The following is a 5640-nucleotide window of genomic DNA, read 5'->3' on the forward strand; positions in this document are numbered from 1 at the left end:
GGTGATTTCGGCAGCCGCAGCCTGGAGGCAAGCCAAAGTGTAACCAGAGCCATAGGTTGGGATGGTGGGTGCCAAGAGCCCGCCACGGAAGTAAGCCAGGCTTTGAGAAACAAGTGCGCGGAGGTGACCCCGGTGTGGTGGAAGGAAAGGTTGGTCGTATTCAGGCGTGGACCATTTGGATCCGTGACCAAAGCCCAGCCAGGCAAAGGACAGACAGCTCTTCCAAACTGTCAAAATAGCCCATTGCTGCTATTGCTGTCACATCCCCTTGTCCCACTGAAACCCAGCTGCGCAGCCTTTCTATTAAACACGCGCGTTGGCCGTGTTTATATGGGATACCAAAGGCGCTTCAGCCATGGGTGAAATTTCCACAGCTCACCTGTGACTTGAACCTTTCTGAGAGTTCTTTGCCTACCTCGGTTTGTGGGAAGATGTTCGGATCTTACCTCAAACCCTGGCAAGTCTCCTTTTCCTTTAGGATTTAGTATTTTGAGTACTGAGAGATTAAGAGAGGTAGTCTCCTTGCCATTTTGTGCGTTGGTGCCAAAATGGATCTGTACCTTCAGACTATGTAAATAAGGGCACGTAGGCCACAGACATTCCTTTGGTTGTGGTGATGCCAGAGGTGAAAGACAGGGGTTTGGTTCCCTCTGCAGGAACTCTGCAGAGATGTAGAGAGCATGCACGGTTTCCTCACCGTTCCTTACCGAGGCACCAAGGGACACTTGCTACCACACTGTCAGGGGAGGTTTGGACTTGACGTGAGGAGACATTTCTTTGCCAAGAGGGTGGTCACACCCTGAAACAGGCTTCCTGGAGAGGTGGTGGATGCCCCGTGCCTGTCAGTGTTGAAGAGGCATTTGGACAATGCCCTTAATACCATGCTTGAACTTTTGGTCAGCCATGAAGCGGTCAGGCAGGAGGACTAGTAGGAACTTGTAGGTCCCTTCCAGCTGAACTATTCTATTCTCATTCAGAATGTGAATAGAGAAGAAGAAATAGTTTTTCCCACTTTGTTGGAATTTGACAGAAAGTAAATTAAAGATGCCTTGTCTAAAGTTGCACAGCAGTTTAGCAATTGCATTTCAAAACGGTGTTTTGGCAGTTGAAGAAATTACACTGCCAATAGAGCTGTTTAGGAAAAAAAAAGGAGTAGTTTTGCAGAGGATGTGTGAAGGCCTCTAGAAAAACATCTTTAAAGAGCCTGTGGATGTTTCCCATGGAAAGCACTGATTTTGTTTGAAAGCTAAGGCTCTTTCAGCTTGGGCATCTTTTAGTTTTAGAGCAAAAACTTAGTATTTCTCAGAGGAAACAGGAACTCGTACAAATTGAGTTGAATCCTCAGCTTCCTATTTAAAAATGTCTTTAAGGGAAGCGTACCATCAGGCCACAACTGTGCAATGGCATTAGTCCCTAAATTAATCCCAGATGCATACCAGTTCACAAGGAAGCCACCTACTTGGTTGTCTGAATCATGAAATCTCCCCTGCCATGTAAGGCTCACATTGAATCCCATCCTACCATCACCTTTAACACACTTGTTTTACCCACGCTTTTATGCTTCATAAAATGAGCTTCCATAAGTGTTAGCAACTCCAAGTCAGCACCCATTCTTTTGATAAAAATAACCTGCTACGAGTGTCTGAGCAATCATAGTTAAATTATACCACCACTTCCATACAGTTCTGTAACAATATTCCTCTAGTGGTTCTGATACAACAGAGCTTCTCTATCTAATAGTTAATGGTAACACACTTTGATAAGTAAGGAACACATAGATCAATATACTTTTCCAGGGGCAAATATTTTAAAGACTGTACATTAGTATAAATCAAAAGGCAAAACCCCTCAAAGTCTGGAGGAAGATGCAAAAGTGCTTCTTTGCAAGAGGGTTTTTGTCCACTCTTACTTAAGTCAACTGAAGGGAAGATCTGAATAAAGCCACGGTGCCTTCTCCCACCCGACTCTGGCCATTCACCGAGATCCAGTGCTTAGCGCTGTTCCCAAACAGTTTCCACTGAGACTGGATGAACTGTCAGATGCTACCATGATTTATAAACTTAAGCTCCCAGTCTCTCCTGCCATTTCCACATCCACTTCTTCCCTTTCTGATAAGGCATGAATCATCATCAGAAATCCCTCTCCAGTCCATTAACAAACTAAACATTGCACAGGCTCATGGAAGTACACGGGTGACTATCGTTACATCTGCCTCCGTATTAGAGGGATCAGCACTGTAAAAATACCTGCAGTCAGCAAATATTCGTGTTGCATTTATGAGCATTTTCATTCCAGTACAAACATTATGAAACAATATTATGGTGGTAGGAAGGCTAGGTAGGTATTCCAGCAAGGAAGACTGCTTTGCTGCTATATTAATACCTTATATTATAGTGCAATAATCCTGTGCTCTACAGAGTCTCAGACTGGTTCATTGGAGTGGGGCGGGGGGGAAGTGTATGGCTTTAAACAGCTTGCAGTATTGGGTCAAAAAAGGCACAGATGTTGCAGCAAATCCTTGAAACAACATAAACTCACCATGCTCATCTGAGCCTATCCAAAAAAGTATTCACCGTGGCCAGACCAAGGGTTCTGTGCTGTGCCTGGCTAATTCAACAGCAGGGCACCCTGCGTGGGAGAACCACTAATCCTGAAACGTAGCATTAAAGAAGACGAGACCAAGGCTACAGAGACTTTTGTGAAACTGAGCATAAGAAAAGAATCATACCTTCCTGAGCCTCAAAAGAATTTCTCCAAAATCTTAGATATTTCTGCGATGACTTCAGGAGATAATCTTACAGCAAGTGACTCCTAACAGAATTTTCAGATGCCTTTAGGAATAAGGAAGGACTCTAGTAATCTCTCACCCTCATAGGCAGTCTCGAGAAAGCATATGCCTGAGAAACAGAGGAAAACCAGAGTGAGGAGATGGGGAAGTCGAGAACATTATTCGCAGTAGCTGCTCTCAGTCGACCAGATCAAGACTGGCACAGTGTTAGCAGAGGTACGGAATAGATGTGAAAGCCTCAGACGTTTCTGCCCAGCGGGTAACACTGTGGGATGTAAATGGTAAGACTGCATGCATTTTTTTCGCAACACAGTAAAAAGTGAAGTTAAAAATACCAAATCCACCAGACCAAAAAGCTTCCCATCCTCCTCAAGTTATGAGAGGAAAAAATCCTCTCAGGAGATTGAAAGAGAGGTACTCCATAAACACGCACATCTGTGGTTCCCAAGCCCATGGTTCAAAACTTCTGTCATCGGTTTATTTTCTCCCATGGGTCTTCTCCAGTTCAGTAGCTGTCACTCCAGTGAAAACCACAACACAAAGCTGACATTTATTGAAGGTGGGCAGGGCCCCGTGAACTCTACTGTGGCAGTGCAGACAAATCTAAACATCATCTTTACTCACAAATTTCCATTCAGTTCAGTGAAAGCAGAATTGCCTCTGAGGTGTGGGAATAATAAAGAGAAAATTCTCCTTTTGGTTGCACCTAAGAACAGGCTTGCAGAGGCGCTGGTGGGAAGCCTGCTGGAAACCAAGGGGCCGCGTGGGAGTCAGGGAAAGCAGAATATGCTTTCCACCACCTAGAAAAGGAGCATGTGGATGGGGGAGGAGGAGCGAGCAAGAGAGGAGGAGCTGAGACTTTGCCAGAAGAAATAGGAGGGCCCCATGGTGCTGACCGCCCAGGAGTGCTCCGGGATGTCACGGGGAGGCTGGCACGCTGGTTCGAAGCACAGACCGCTTGCCCCTGCTCCTTTTCCATGCGGGCACCAGGACACGGTAAAGCAAAACCCGGGCAAGGTCAAGCTGGACTTGAGTGGCACGAGTGAAAGGGACAGGTGCCCGAGCGATCTTCTCTTCTGTCCTGCCAGTCAGAGGTAGGGGTGCGTAACCGAAAAAGCTGGTCGAAGAAACTCTCTGAGGCTCGATTTTGGAGTTTTAGAAAGCAGGCATTCTTTATTGCAGCGCTGGATGCACGGGGAATCGTTCTGCCTATCGTGCATACCGTTACCTACAGCAAGGCAAGCTTATATTGTTCTAATCATATACTTATTTATGTTATCCTTGACATAGTGTCCGCCCTTTGGGCACGCGCAGTGTGGCTCATCTCTTTTTCCTAGTTAGCTGGCCTTGGCAGGTTTTAATGGCTGGATGCACCAATGTCTGTCCCAACGGCAGGTGGGGGACAGGGCTCTGCCCTTCGTGAGACCCCCAGCCCCTGGAGTGGTGGCTGGAAGAGGGGTAGGTCAAAGGACCCTGATGGGAGCCCTGCAGGGCCTCATCCATTGGACCGACGGGCACCTTCCCTTGTCACCCAGAGCATCTCATGGGCTGGAAAAGGGATGCTCTGGAGAGCTTCTGGCAAATCTCTGGAGAAGAGCTTCTCCCCGCCTCTCTCCCAGGGGCTTTCTCGGCTCTGGTGCCCTTCCCAAGGACAGCCCCACAGGTGGGTGCAGCCAGCATGGCAGGAAAGAACAGGCAGCAGCCACAGCGGTCAGCACGGCGGGAAAGCCAAGGATAAAGCCTTATCACCCAAGTGGGATAAAGCCTTAATAACCAAGTGTGCTGCTCCTCGGACAGGAGTATTCCTGCCTAAGCTCACCACACTTTTCCTGCATTTCCCTGTGGCTTTCGGCAGGATATGAATGGCTCTTCAGTGCCGGTGGTCGCTCCCCTCTTTCAGTAACAATTGCAAATTTTCTTCCTGTTGGACCCGCCTCAGTTCCAGTCTCTTGGGGATTGAAAGCTGGCACAGCATGGGTGCCAGAGACGTTCCCACAGCTTGGCTGGCGTCCACAATGAGGAGTCTGTCTTTAGCCACGATGGTCATTTCCAGGGAAAACAGCTTGTTGTATTGACCAGGACCCTACGCGGACAACAGAAGAGCAGGGATGCGGCCATTTGCTACAAGTCCAGTGGAGCAGGCTGCTCAAACACAGCCCACGGTGACTTTCTGTGCTGCTGGGCCTGTGGGGACAAAGGATTAAGCCTGAATTACCTACATGAAATAGAGCTATCGCTAGCCTCGTGCAACGGCACCCAGGAGCTGAAAACCACCAATCCAGGACACGGAAAGCTTTTAACCGCTGTGGCTATTCTGGAATAGACTGTGCCGTGTGCATCCATTTCTGTTAGCAACGCTTCTCCTGCAGCCCAAAAGGAGTTTGAGAGCTTGCTTATGGCTAAAGGGGGTTGGTGGCCTCGGGCGGTGGCTGAGGCTTGGGGCTTGCGTTGTCCATGACCAGCTATGATCACAGAGTGAGAGAGGAAAGACTTTCCCTGGGGAAGAGGCACCAGGGAGTGGTTGAGGTGGAGGAAGACTTCACCACGGTTTTGCTTGTAGGTGGAAAGTTCTGGATCAGAGAGGAATTCTACATCTTCCGTAGCATGGCACAAGTAGAGTCTTCTGTTGGTACCAAGTAGAGGCAGAAAGTCAGGCAAAGTGGCTCATTGAATGGGAATGATCTGGGGAAATTTACTTGGCTATTAAAAGCCCCATTGCTCTAGCAGTTGAATCTTTTTTCTCTAGTCCTTTTTTTTTTGGAAGGGGGTGGCAGGAGGGGCATGGATAATTTATCGTCATACCTACAAAAACAGGCATTGTAGCAGTCAAGATGGAATACGCCTTTCTCACG

Source organism: Haliaeetus albicilla, unplaced genomic scaffold (assembly GCF_947461875.1).
Source record: "Haliaeetus albicilla unplaced genomic scaffold, bHalAlb1.1 scaffold_34, whole genome shotgun sequence".
Classification (NCBI taxonomy): Eukaryota; Metazoa; Chordata; class Aves; order Accipitriformes; family Accipitridae; genus Haliaeetus; species Haliaeetus albicilla.